Genomic DNA, 15,064 nt, shown 5'->3' with positions numbered 1-15,064 from the left:
AGAGCCCGGGCTTGGGAGTCAGAGGACATGGGTCCTAACTCTGGCTCCACCACTTGTCTGCTGTATGACCTTAGGCCAACCACTTAACTTCTCTATGCCTCAGTTACCTCATCTGTAAAAGGGGGATGAAGACTGTGAGCCCCACATGGGATAACCTGATTACCTTGTATCTACCCCAGCTCTTAGAACCGTGCTTGGCACATAGTAAATGCTTAACAAATACCCTAATTATTATTATTATTAGATGTTTTGTGGGTTCCAACAGCCAAGAACTTAGTGGAGAGGAAACAGAGCAGAGGGATCCTGCATATACGCCCTTCTCCCTTTCCCAAGCTACGCACTCTTTCTTTTTCCCCTCCATCCTGGAACTGCCTCCCTCCTGGAACTGCGTGAAGCCCCTGTGACCTGTCTTCAGGAGGTAGGAGCTCTCGCTCCCGGCCCGTACCTACTTCACCCCTATCCAAAATGTGCTGGAAGAACACCTCTCTTCCTATCCGTGTCCACTCTTTCTATCCCTGGACATTCTTTGCCTGAGGGCAACCAACCAAGCCAGGGAAGCTCAGAACCACAGGGAGATTTAGGGAACTCTTCGCACGGTGCAACTGAGGGCTCCCAAATATAAAGCGAGAATGCCCTCCCCGCCCCCTCAAAGAGGTGCAAAAATAAGGGAGCAAAAGGGTCTTGTCCTCCCTGTCCCTCAAAATGGTACAAAAATAAGGAAGCAAAAGGGTCTTGCCCTTTCCACCTCCCCCCAAAGTAGCAACAATAAGGGAGCAAAAGGGTCTTGCCCTCCCCTCTGCTGCCCAAGTCATTTTTCTACAGAAATGTTCAGGCCATGTTTCCCCACTCCTCAAGAATTGCCCATCACTTCTCCATCAAAAAGAAACTCCTCATCATTGGCTTTAAGGCACTCAATCCCCTTGCCCCCTCCTACCTCACCGCGCTCCACTCCTTCTACAACCCAGCCCGCACACTTCGCTCCTCTAATGCTAACCTACTCACTGTACTCAATCTCATCTATCTCGTCTCTGACTTCTCACTCACGTCCTGCCTCTGGCCCGGAACACCCTCCCTCCTCATATCCGACAGACAATGACTCTCCCCTTCTTCAAAGTCTTACACATCTACAAGAGGCCTTCCTTGACTAAACCCTCCTTTCCTCTCCCACTCCCTTCTGCGTGGTCCAGACTTGCTCCCTTTATTCAACCCCCTTCTCAGTTCCACGGCCCTTATGTCCATAACCAGCATATTTATTTCTCCCTTCTAGACTGGAAGCCCGTCGTGGGCAGGGACTGCTTCTGCTAGATTGTTTTATTCATTGAATTGTATTTATTGAGCATTTACTGTGCGCAGAGTACTGTACTAAGCACTCGATGTATTGTACTCTCCCAAATGTTTAGCGCAGTGCTCTGTACAGAGAAAGCACTCAATAAATACGATTGACTGGCCGACTGATTGACTGATTGGACTGCCTTCCCAGCTCTGGGTCTAATCTTCAGCAAAACACACGGCCCTGATTTTCCCTCCGGCCTTACTGATGTTCTTCCTGACCCTCACACAGCTCTTGCCCGAGTCCGCACACCCTTTCCCTCCGGCTCTCCTCGGCTCCTCCTGCTCCCTTCCGTTCCTCTTCTGCTTCCCTCCTCGCCCATCCTGCTTCCCTCCTGCTTCCCCTCCATTCTCCTCCCGCTCTCCTCTCACTCCCCTCCTCCCCGCTTCCTGTCCCCTCCACTTCCCGCCTGCTTCCTTCCCATACCTCCGCTGCTACTCTCTACTCTACATGCTACTCTATAAGAAGCAGCATGGTGTAGCGGATAGAGCACGGGTCTGGGAGTCGGAAGGCCATGGGTTCTAATCCCAGCTCCGCCACTTGTCTGCTGTGTGGCCTTGGACAGGTCATTTCACTTCTCTGGGCCTCGTTTACCTCATCTGGAAAATGGGGATTAAGACTGTGAACCCCATGTGGGACAGAGACCGTGTCCAACCCGATTTGCTCGAATCCACCCCAGCACTTAGTTCAGTGCCTGGCACATAGTAAGCGTTTAACAAATACCATAATAATAATGATACTCTCCTGCTCCCCTTCATTCCCCTTCCAAATCCCTCCATTCCTTTCCTACTTCCCTCCTGCTTCCCTTCATTCTCCTCCCACTCCCCTCTGGTCCTCTCCTGCTTCCCTCCTGCTTCCCTCCTGCTCTCCCCCCCTCCCCTCCTGTTCCTCTCCTGCTTCCCTCCCCCTCCTCTCCCACCCCCAATCTGTTCCTGACCGGCTCTCCTCCCACCCCCTCCCCTGCCACTCCCCCGCCCTTCTCCTTTAATACCCCCCACGCCCTCCTTCCCCCACATCAATCCTGACCGCGTCGCTGTGTTGCCAAGCTCCCGGCCGCGAGCTAGGCCAGCCTGTTCAGTGAGATCCACTTGTTGAGGCATGACGCCGCTGCCGCCTCCTCGCTTCATCCTCGCTCCTCGCAGAGCCGCCCACCCACAGAGCTCCAGCGAGCCGGGGGGATGCCGGGACCTCGGATCCAGGATTTCGGGATGCCCGACACGTGGCCTGCTGGAGAGAGCGAGGTCCTGGGTTCTTACGCCGGCTCCTCCACTTTCGTTCATTCGATTGTATTTATTGAACACTTACTGTGTGCAGAGCCCTTGGAGAGTACGATGTAACAATAGAACATTCACATCCCCGGTCCACAACGAGCTTACAGTGTGACCTTGGGCAAGTCACTTCACTTACCTCATCTGTACAGTGGGGATTGAGAGCGTGAGCCCCACATGGAAAAGGAGCCGTGTCCAACCCGAGTGGCTTGTATCCACCCCGGCGCTTAGTACAGTGTCTGGCACATAGTAATTGCTTAACAAATACCACAGTTTTTATTATTATCATTAGAAGCCCACTCCATTCTGTGTGGGAGAGGTTTGGGAAAAAACACGTTCTCCCCTCGGAAAGCCCAGCAGGGGGAATAATAATAATAGTAATAATAATGATGATGTTGGTATTTGTTAAGCACTTACTATGTGTCAAACACTGTTCTAAGCGCTGGGGTAGATACAGGGTAATCAGGTGGGACTCACAGTCTCAATTCCCATTTTGCAGATGAGGTAACTGAGGCATTGAGAAGTTTAGTGGCTTGCCCAAAGTAACACAGCTGACAAGTGGGAATCCACTCTGCACTCGGGAAGCTCTCGAGGAATACCAATGATCGAGAAGCAGCTCGGCCTAGTGAGTAGAGCCCGGGCCTGGGTGTCAGAAGTACCTGCATTCCCACCCCGGCTCCATCACCTGTCTGTCGTGGGACCGTGGGCAAGTTACTTGACTCCTCTGGGCCTCAGTTACTTCATCTGTAAAATGGAGATTAAATCTATAAACCCCAGGTGGGTCACGGATCGTGTCCAGCCTGATGAGTTTGCATCAGCTCCAGTGCGTAGGACAGTACCTGGCACATAGTAAACCCTAAAAAAATGCACTGAGCTCTTAAGGGGAAGTCCACCCGTGAGATAGGGCCTGGGTAGGAGGAAGGTACCAGGTTCCCATCCCACCCCTCCCCACCCCTCGTGCCACCCCCTCCTCCCGAACCTCTTTTCGCAGTCTCAATAAGTGCAGCTTATGAAACGCCCCCACTCTATCATGGGGAAGCTCCCCTTCATCCTTGAGCTGTTCCTGACCCAATCGTTATGCCTCCTCTCCATCACTGAAATCAGGCTCTTCCCGGATCACACGGTCTCCCCTGCTGCTCTCTCCAGAGGGGGCCTCATCTTCTCCCACTCCCCCAGACTCACTGGGAAAGGAGGAAGTGTCGGCTTCCTTCTCGCGCCCCAGTACCGCTTTCATACCATTCCACCTCCCCCATCCCTTTCTTTCCCTTCCTTCAGAGCCTGTATCAACCACCTCTACCGCCTACTCCAGATTCTAATAACGGTCATCTCCCGCCCCCCCCCCAGATCCCACCTCCAAATTCTTTAACTATTTTGATCCATTTCTCGCATTCCTTCTCTCTTTCTCCATGCCTACATTGATCGTTGGGGACTTTGATAGCCTCTTAGATGTTCCTGATGACCCCTCTGCTGCCCGCCTTCTGTCACTCCTCAACTCCACTGACTTCCTCCTCCACCCCACCTCGCCCCCTAGCCAACTCGGACACACACTCGATCTCCTCGTCTCTGGCCACTGCACAATCTCTACCCCCCACCAACTCTGAAATCCCTCTAGCCGACCACAACTTCCTCACCTGCCTCCTCTCCCACACACCTCCTCCCTGGAAATCTGTACGATTCCCCCACAGAGACCTCCAATCTCTGGACCCCATCCAACTTTCTCGACTCATCATGCCCCACTCAGCCTCCATCCACAAGCTACCCACCCATGATGAACAGATAGACGTTCCCAACACCACCCTCTCTACCGGACTCAGCTCTCTCACTTCCTTATAATAATAATAATGATAATTTTTTAAAGTGCTTACTATGTGCTGAGCACTGTTCTAAGCGCTGGGGTAGATACAGGATAATCAGGTTGTCTTACGTGAGGTTCACAGTCTTATTCCCCATTTTACAGATGAGGGAACTGAGGCACCGAGAAGTTAAGTGACTTGCCCAAAGTCACACAGCAGACAGGTGGCAGAACCAGGATTAGAACCCATGACCTTTGACTCCTAAGCCCGTGCTCTTTCCACTGAGCCACGCTGCTTCTCTATCCACCTATTTTATTAATAAAATTGCCTCTATCAGGTGTGATCTCCCTAAAATCTCCCCTGCCCCTACCCAACCCCTCCCACCCCTTTTTCAACTCTCCCATCTTTCCCATCAGTACCTCTAGAGGAGATCTCCTGCCTTCTCTCATAATCTACCCCCTCCACTTCACACCTTATCAAAACATTTCCCTTCTTCATTCTTCCCTCCCTAACAGCCATCTTCACCTGTTTGCCCTCCACTGGCTTCTTCCCCATTGCTTTCAGTCATGCCCCTGTTTCCCATAGTCTAAAAAAACCCTCCCTTGACCCCACTGCCCCCTTTAGTTATCGCCCCATCTCCCTCCTACCATTCCTCTCCAAACTTCTTGAGCGAGTCGTCTATACCCGCTGTTTCAAATTCCTCTCCTCCCATTCTCTCTTTGACCTCCTCCAATCTGGCTTTCTACACCCTACAAAAACTGCCTTCTATGAGGTCACAAATGACCTTCTTGCCAAATCCAAAGGCCTCCACTTCATCTGAATCCTCCTCCACCCCTCGGCTGCCTTTGACACTGTCGACCACCACCTTCTTCTGGAGACATTATAATAATATTAATAATAATGTTGGTATTTGTTAAGCGCTTACTATGTGCAGAGCACTGTTCTAAGCGCTGGGGTAGACACAGGGGAATCAGGTTGTCCCACGTGGGGCTCACAGTCTTCATCCTCATTTTACAGATGAGGGAACTGAGGCACAGAGAAGTTAAGTGACTTGCCCACAGTCACACAGCTGAGAAGTGGCAGAGCTGGGATCCAACCTCGGCTTCACTGACACTGCCCTCTCCTGCTTCTCCTCCTATCTCTCTGGTTGCTCCTTCTCAGTTTCTTCTGTGGGCTCCCCCTCTGCACCCCACGCTCTAACTGTGGTGGTTCCTCAAGGTTCAGTTCTGGGTCCCCTTCTGTTCTCCATCTATGCCCATTCCCTTGGAGAACTCATTCGCTCCCGTGGTTTCAACTCCCACCTCTATGCAGATGATTCCCAAATCTACAACTCCAGCCCTGATCTCTTTCTCGCATTTCCTCCTGCCTTCAAGACATCTTTCCTCGGATGTCCTCCTGTCACCTCAAGCTTAACATGTCCAAAGCAGAAATCCTTATCTTCCCACCCAACCCCGTCCTCCCTGACATTCCCATCGCGGTAGATGGCACCACCATCCTTCCTGTCTCACTAGCACGTAACCTTGGTCCTTGACTCCTCTCTTTCTTTCAGCCCGCATAGTCAATCCATCACTAAATCTTGTCAGTTCCACCTTCACAACATCGCTAAAATCTGCCCCTTTCCACGTTAATACAATCATTTGTCCTATCCTGCCCGGATTACTGCATCGGCCTCCTTTCTGACCTCCCGGCCTCCTGACTCTCCCCACTCCAGTCTAAACTTCATTCTGCTGCCCAGATCACTTTTCTATAAAAATGTTCAGAACATGTTTCCCTAGTCCTCAAGAAACTCCAGTGGTTGCCCATCCACCTCCGTACCAAACAAAAACTCCTCACCATTGGCTTTAAAGCACTTCATCACCTAGACCCGCTTCCTCACCTCAATACTCTCCTACTACAATTCAACCCACAAACTTTGCCAATGCTAACCTTCTCACTGTACCTCAATCTCATCTATCTAGCCACTGGCCCCTCACCCTCGTCCTGCCTGTGGCCTGGAAAGCCCTCTCTCCTCAAATCCAACAGACAGCTACTCTTCCCCTCTTCCATAGCATAATTGAAGGCACATCCCCTTCAAGAGACCTTTCCTGACTAAGCCCTCTTTTCCTCTTCTCCCACTCCCTTCTGCATCGCCTTGACTTGCTCCATTTATTCATCCCCCCTCCCAGCCCCACAGCACATAGTACATTTCTGTAATTCATTTATTTTTACTAATGTCTGTCCCCGCCTAGACTGTAAGTTCTAAGGGAACTGAAAGTCCACTGTGGGCAGGGATTGTCTCTATTGCCTTATTGTACTTTCCAAGCACTTAGTACAGTTCTCCACACACAGTCAGCACTCAATAAATGTGATTGAATGAATGAATAAGGGAATGTGTCTGTTTATTGTTAGATTGTACTCCCCCAAGTGCTTAGTACTGTGCTCTGCACTCAGTAAGTGCTCAGTAAATAGATTGAATGAATGAGTGACTTTATTATCTCTTCAGACCCTCTCAATCTAGGGATGATTGGGGAGTCTTTGATCTTCTAGATGAAAAGGAAAACCTTTCCCTCCCCAGTCATTTCTTCAGGTAATTGGTCAGGCTCACGGAAAATCCAGTTTGGCTGGTATTTTTAGTTTCCCAAACCACAAGAACTATTTAGCTACTCCAGTGGAGCCTTGTTTGTGAGTGAGGCCCTCTCATCAGGCACTGAGGCCATGTCCACCCCACAACAAACTAGGAAACGGCCTGCCCTAGTGGAAAGAGCCCAGGCCTGGGAGTCAGAAGGACCTGGGTTCTTATCCCGGCTCCACCACCTGTCTTCTGGGTGACCTTGGGCAAGTCGCTCCGTTACCTCACCTGAAAAAGAGGGAATAAGGCTATGAGCCCCATTTGGGACAGGGACTGTGTCCAACCTGATTAGCTTGTATCTACCTCAGCGCTTAGAACAGTGCCCGGCACCTAGAAAGCACTTAATAAATGCCATGAAAAAGTAACTCCTCCAAGAGGCCTTTCTCGATTAAAGCCCTCCTTTCCTTTCCTCCCTCTCCCATCTGCCTCTCCCATCCCACTTGTATTATTCTGTCAGCCCCACAGCACTTATGGGTATATCCAAGGACTGTAAACTGACTGTGAGCAGGGAACATAATAATAATGTTGGTATTTGTTAAGCGCTTACTATGTGCAGAGCACTGTTCAAAGCACTGGGGTAGATACAGGGTAATCAGGTTGTCCCACGTGAGGCTCACGGTTACTCCCCATTTTACAGATGAGGTAACTGAGGTACAGCGAAGTTAAGTGACTTGCCCACAGTCACACAGCTGACAAGTGGCAGAGCCGGGAGTCAAACCAATGACCCCTGAATCTGAAGCCCAGGCTCTTTCCCCTGAGCCACGCTGCTTTCTCTGCTTGAACATTGTCTTCCAACTCTGTGGTACTGTACTCTCCCGAACATTTAGTACAGTGCTCTGCACACAAGTGCTTATTAAATGCCACTGATTGATTGGTTGATCGGTTGCCCATCTCCCGTGGTAATCCTGACATCAATAATGTTCGACAGGGCTTTCCTGCCAATGGTGAATCAGTGTGGCCCAGTGGAAAGAGTATAGGCCTGAGAGCCAGAGGACCCGGGTTCTAATCCCGTCTCTGCCACTTGTTTTCTTTGTCACCTTGGGCAAGTCGTCTTACTTCTCTGTGGTTTCGAGATTTTTAATGGTATTTGTTAAGCGCTTATTATGTGTCAAATGCTGTTCTAACCACTGGGGTAGGTACACGTTAAGTAGGTCTGACACAATCCATGGCGTATTGGATAGAGGTCGGGCCTGGAAGTCAGAAGGTCATTGATTCTAATCCTAACTCCGCCACTTGTCTGCTGTGTGACCTTGGGCAAGTCATTTAACTTCTCTGTGCCTTAGTTACCTCATCTGTAAAAGGCGGATCGAGTCTGTAAGTCCCACATGGGATAGGGACCGTGTCCAAACCAATTTGGTTGTATCCAACCCAGCGCTTCATACAGTCCCTGGCAAATAGTAAGCGATTAACAATACCATTATTCTTATTATTATAGGCCTCACACTCTAAATAAGAGGGAGAAAGGAATCCCCATTTTACAGTTGAGGAAACTGAGGCACAGAGAAATGAAGTGACCTGCCCAAGGTAACACAGCAAGCAATGGCAGAAGTGGGATTAGAACCCAGCTCTTCTGACACCCAAGCCCGTGCTCTTTCCACTAAGCCACACTGCTTCTCAGTTCCCTCAATCTGCAAAATGAGGATTAAGACTGTGAGCCCCACGTGGGACACGGACTGTGTCTAGCCTTGTATCTACCTCAGCGCTTAGTACCGTCCCTGGAACATTGTAAGTGCTTAACAAATACCATAATAAAAGCCACAAAGCTTCTCATCCTTTGCAAGCATCTGAGAAGTCTGAAGGAATGTCTCTGAAATGTTCCTAAGAAACAAATAGAAAAATTCAGATTATTAGCCAAGTGTTCTGGGGTACTGGTCTCTTCAGAAAGAGACAGGAAGACAAGCTGTGAAATAATAATAATGATGGCATTTGTGAAGTGATTATTATGTGTCAAGCACTGCTCTAAGCGCTAGGGTAGATACAAGCAAATCTGGTTGGCACAGTCCTTGTCCTACATGGGGCTCACAGTCTTCATCCCCATTTTACAGATGAGGTAGCTGAGGCCCAGAGAAGTGAAGTGACTTGCACAAGGTCACACAGCAGACAAGTGGTGGAGCTGGGATTAGAACCCAGTCCTTCTGACACCCAGGCCCAGGCTTTATCTACTAGGCTGTGCCGTAAAACAGGTGAATCAACCCATTAATTAGTGGTATTTATTGGGCTAAAAACTTGGGAGAGTGCAATAGAGCGTAGTTTTTTATAGTATTTGTTAAGTACTTACTATGTGTTAAGGGCTGTGCTAAGTGCTGGGGTAAGTACAGGTGCGTGGGCACAGTCCCTGTCGCACTTGGGGCACATAGTGTAAGTAAGAGGGAGAATAGGTATTTAATCCCGTTTTATAGTTGACAAAACTGAGGAACAGAGAAGTTAAGTGACTTTTCCAAGATCACTCAGCCCAAGTGTATAGTACAGTCTTCTGCAGAGAGAAAATGCTCACTAAATATCACTGAAGAATTAACCCCTTAGACTCTTAAGCACCTAGAGCCAAGTTCATCCTTACATGCTTTAACTCTGCCCTCCCCTCTGCCTGGCCAAAAGATTTCTCCATCCTTACTGACACCCATGCCCATTGCCCTAGTCTGTTGTTTTAGATGTTTAACTCCTTCCTCAGGTTCCTTGTTCCACCCCCCCACCCCCCCGTCCCTTGCCTCCAATGACCTGGCCACCTACTTTATTGAGAAAATTGAAACTATGAGGCGTGATCTCCCTAAAATCTCCCCTGCTCCTCCCCAGCCCCTCCCACTTCCTACCCCTTCTTCAACTCTCCCATCTTTCCCAGCAGTATCTCTACACGAGATCTCCTGCCTTCTCTCGAAATCCATCCCCTCCGCCTAGGCATCCGACCCCATTCCTTCCCACCTTAACAAAAAACTTGCTCCCTCCCCCCTTCCTACCCTAACTGCCACCTTCAACTGTTCACTCTCCACTGGTTTCTTCCCCATTGCCTTCAAATATACTTGCCTTTCCCTATTCTTAAAAAAAAACCCCTTCCTTGACCCCATGCCTCCCTCCTTTTATTGCCCCATCGTCTTCCCGATATTCCTCTCCGAACTCCTTGAGAGATTGTCTCCAACACCTGACTCAAGTTCCTCTCCTCCAATACTCTCCTCGACCTCCTCCGTTCTGGCTTCTGTCCCCTTCTTTGCTCCACGGAAACCGCCCTCTCAAAGATCACCGATGATCTTCTTCTTGCCTAATCTAATGGCCTCTACGCCATCCTAATTCTCCACAACCTCTCAGCTGCCTCTGACACTGTGGACCACCTCCTTCTGCTGGAAACATTACCCAAGCTTAGCTTCACTGACTCTGTCCTCTCCTGGTTCTCCTATCTCTCTGGACACTCGTTCTCAGTCTCTTTCATGGGCTTCCCCTCTGACTCCCACTCCCTAACTGTGGGGGTCCCTCAAGGCTCAGTTCTGGGTCCCCTTCTATTCTCCATCTACACCCACTCCCTCAGAGAACTCATTTGCTCCCACAGCTTCAACTCCCACCTCTGTGTAGATGATTCCCAGATTTACATCTCCAGCCCTCATCTCTCTCCCTCTCTGCAGTCTCACATTTCCTCCTGCCTTCAAGGCATCTCTACTTGGATGTCCTGCTGTCAACTCAAATTTAACATGTCCAAAACAGAACTCCTAATCTTCCCACTCAAGCCCTATCCTCCCCTTCACTTTCCCATCACTGTAAATGACACCACCATCCTTCCCGTCTCACAGGCCCGTAACCTTGACGTTATCCTTGACTCATCTCTCTCATTCAACCCACATATTCGATCCATCACTAAATCCTGTCCCTTCAACATTCACAGCATTGCTAAAATCCATCATTTCCACTCCATACAAATTGCTACCACATGAATCCAAGAGCATATCCTAACTCACATTAATTAATTTTTGATCAGCCTCCTTGCCTCTTGTGTTTCCTCACTCCACTCCATATTTCACTCTGCTGCCTGGATCATTTTCTACAAAAACTTTCAGTCCATGTGTCCCCACTCCTCAGGGACCTCCAGTGGTTGCCCATCCATCTCTGCATCACACAGAAACTCTTCACCGTCGGCTTTAAAGCCCTCAATCCCCTTGCCCCCTCCTACCTCACCTCACTACTCTTCTACCCCAAACCAGCCCGCACACTTGCTCCTCTAATGCCAACCTTCTCACTGTACCTCGATCTCATCTTGCCACTGGCCTCTCGCCCACGTCCTGCCTCTAGCCTGGAGTGCCTTCCTTCCTTATATCTGACAGTCGATTACTCTCCCCGCCTTCGAAGCCTTGTTGAAGGCACATCTCCTCCATGAGGCCTTCCCTGAATAAGCTCTCGTTTCTTTTTCTCTCGCTCCCTTCTGCGTTGCACTGACTTTATTCCTTTATTCACTTCCCCATCCCCCCCAACACCACAGCACTTCCGTACATATCCATAATTTATTTATTTATATTAATGTCTGTATCCCCCCTAGACTCTGAGCTCATTGTGGGAGGGAATGTGTCTATTGTACGTTGTGTGGCCTTCACCCATGAGCTTAGTACGGTGCTCTGCACACAGTAAGCACTCAATAAATACAATCGATTGAAGTACTGAATGGCGGGGACAATGTCCGTTTCTTACCTTTATTGGACTCTCCCAGTGCAGGGTAACCGGTGTCCAAGACCATCGGTCGAAACTCATCAGGGTACCAGAATCAAAAGCAGTGTGGCCTAGTGGAAAGAGCACTTGACTGGGAAATTCTTATCCAAGTTTCACCTCCGGTCTGCTGTGGGTCCTTGAGCAAGTCGCTTAACTGCTCTGTGTCGAGTTTTCCTCATCCGTAAAATGGGGCTGATGTATCTTCTCTTTGGCCTGCTTAGATTGTGAACCCTGTGGGAGATGGAAACTGGGTCCACTCTGATTATTGTGGCTCCAACTAGAGTTGGGTACATATTAAGCACTTAAAAAAATCATATTATCAGACCCTGCATTTGGAAGGCACTTAATTAATACTAAATATTATGATACTTGTTAAGCACCTACTACGTGCCAAAAATTGTTCCAAGTACTGGGGTAGATACAGGTTAAATCAGAATGGACATAGCCCCTGTCCCACACAGGACTCACAAATCTAAGAAGGGGAGAGTAGGATTTAATCCCCATTTTACAGGTGAGGTAACTGAGGCACAGAGAATAATAACAATAATAATAATAATAATAATGTTGGTATTTGTTAAGCACTTACTATGTGCCAAGCACTGTTTTAAGCGCTGGGGTAGATACAAGGTGATCAGGATGTCCCACATAGGGCTCACAGTCTTCATCCCCATCTTACAGATGAGGGAACAGAGGCACAGAGAAGTGAGGTGACTTGCCCAAGGTCACACAGCAGATAAATGGGGGAGCAGAAATTAGAACCCAGGTCCTTCTGACTCCTTGGCCCATATCCTAGCCACTAGGCCACGCAGTTTCTCTATTTATTGAACATTTACTAGCTGCAGAGCACTATATTAAACTTTAGGGAGAGTACAATACAAGAGAATCAGAAGACACGTTCTCTGCCCATAAGGAGCTTACATAATGACCAGTTAGAATTCTGGGCCCCAAAGAGGCCAGGGAATGTATCCACATCTGCCAAGTGCTTAGAGGAGTGTTCTGCACACAGTAAGCGTTCAATACATACCAGTGGTTGTTTGATTCATTTCTATGTCTCCCCCTCTAGACCGTAAGCTTACTGTGGATAGGGAACATTCCATTAAGTCTTGGAACGGAGTGAGAGAAAGATTACCCGAGGTTTTCTGGATGCCCCTCCTTTGAGCAAAGACTGCAGATGGAAACGTTCTGGGCCCTTGCTCTCTTGGTTCAATCCTTGGTAGTTCCCATATTGTTGGAGAATAGACCTTCTTCAGTTTCTGTTGGAACCTGATTTAAGGTTTTAAAGCCTATGGGTCTCTGTTTTAAGGCTGGGTGAATATCAGCATGGCCACTTGGCTATTGCTTTCAGCCCAGTATGTGCCCCTTCTAATCTCCCAATCACATTTAATCAGTCAATAATCAAGCATTTATTCTATCCCACCTCGATAAGTCTAGCAACCTCCTTGCTGACCTCCCTGCCTTCTGTCTCTCCCCACTCCAGTCCATACTTCACGCTGAAGCCCAGATACAAAAACGTTCAGTCCATGTTTCCCTACTCCTCAAGAACTTCCAGTGTTTGCCCATCCACCTCCGTAACAAACAAAAACTCCTCATCATTGGCTTTACAGCAGTCCATCCCCTTGCCCCCTCCAACCTCACCTTGCTCCTCCCCTTCTCCAACCCAGCCCGCACGCTTCGCTCCTCTAATACCAACCTACTCGCCGTACCTCAAACTCATCTATCTCACCTCTGACCTCTCACTCACATCCTGCTGTTGACCTGGAACATCTTCTCTCCTCATATCCGACAGACAATGACTCTACCTCTCTTCAAAGTCCTCCTGAAGGAACATCCTTGATTAAGCCCTCCTTTCCTTTCCCACTCCCTTCTGAGTCTCTCTGACTTGCTCTCTTTGTTCATCTCTCCTCCCAACCGCACAGCACCTCTGTATGTATCTGTAATTTATTTATTTTTAACTAATGTCTGTCCCCCATTCTAGAATGTAAGCTTATTGTGGGCAGGGAATGAGTCTGTTTATCATTATATTGTACTCTCCCAAGTGCTTAGTACACAGTAAAGTGCTCCATAAATACAATGTCTTACGTGGCTCTCTAATTTAGGAGTCAGAGCACTGGTCTCATAAACCAGGGGTCGTGAGTTTGCATGAGATCACTAGAGTCTGCTATCAAATATTAGAGAAACAGCGTGGCCTAGTGGATAGATAATTGGCCTGGGAGTTAGAAGGACCTGGGATTTTGTCCCAGCTGCTCCACTTGCCCTCTCTGTGACTTTGGGCAAGTCACTTCACTTCTCCATGCCTCTTTTCCCCCTTCTGTAAAGTGGGGATTAAGACTGTGAGCCCCCGTGGGACGTGGACTGTGTCCAACCCGATTAGCTGGTATCTACCCCGGAGTTTAGTAAAGTGCCTGGCACCTAGTAAGCACTTAACAAATCCCATTTACAACTCAAAGGCATTTTCTGTTGGCAAACACATCTCTCTAATCTCAGCCCCAAACAGCATCGTAGAATCCCAAATGTTCTTTATAATTCGCCATTTTGTGAGTGAATTATACAGAGAGGCAACAGAGTCCAAATTTTCCTGAAAAGACCTCGACCTTTGAAAAATAAGTGGGGGAAGGTAGAGAAGGTAAGATCCAGACATTTCTCTACGTTCAAAAGCTCCCCAAGCTTCTGCAACTCACTGCTGCTGAGCTGGTGGCTTGGATCCACGGGGATAGAGAAATGCAGGAAGGGAAAAACGAAAACTTCAAAAAGAGGACAGACCCTCTCTGAAGAGAAAAGCAGCATGCCCTAATGGATAGAGCACTGCCTGTGAGCTAGAAGACCTGAGTTCTAATCCCAACTCCACCACGCCTGCTCTGTGACCCTGGGCAAGTCCCTTGTGAGAAGCAGCATGCCCCTCATTAACTACATAGTCTAAAGGGGAGGGCGGATACAAGTAAATTAAGTTGGATTACGTCCAACTTAATCTCACTGCCCTGATATTTCTTGTCCCAGGGAACCAGCGAGGGTGGAATGTGCTGAACGGAAGGTCACGGGTGTCTGAGTTGGCGTTCCCTTTTGTCAAAAGCTGCATGGCATAATGGATAGAGCACAGCCCCAGGAATCAGAAGGTCATGGGTTCTAATCCCTGCTCAGCCACTTGTCTGCTGTGTGACCTTGACCTTTAAAATGGGGATTGAGACTGTGAGCCCCACGTGGAACAGGGACTGCCTTCTACCCGATTTGCTTGTATTCACCTCAGCGCTCAGCACAGTGCCTGTCACAAATACCACAATTTTTATTATGATTATAATAGGACAGTCATAGGGTGGCACGGATTTGTGGAGGACATGACTGACACCTGCTGGTGAGGCTGCAGTAATCAATGACCCTGAAGCTCATCAAC

At 48.8% G+C, this 15,064-nt stretch overlaps 1 long non-coding RNA gene across 1 annotated transcript in view; it reads right to left on the bottom strand.

Moving 5' to 3' along the window:
• LOC114817846 overlaps positions 1-2,539 on the bottom strand; it is a 30,649-nt gene extending 28,110 nt beyond the window's left edge. The window contains exon 1 of the long non-coding RNA XR_005659946.1: positions 2,357-2,539. This is a non-coding gene — a long non-coding RNA (uncharacterized LOC114817846). The remainder of the gene's footprint in view (positions 1-2,356) is intronic.
• Between the last annotated feature and the right edge of the window lie 12,525 nt (positions 2,540-15,064).

Source organism: Ornithorhynchus anatinus, chromosome 1 (assembly GCF_004115215.2).
Source record: "Ornithorhynchus anatinus isolate Pmale09 chromosome 1, mOrnAna1.pri.v4, whole genome shotgun sequence".
Taxonomy (NCBI): Eukaryota; Metazoa; Chordata; class Mammalia; order Monotremata; family Ornithorhynchidae; genus Ornithorhynchus; species Ornithorhynchus anatinus.
The sequence above is the reverse complement of the archived record's forward strand: the minus strand, read 5'-3'. Positions and strand labels throughout refer to the sequence as shown.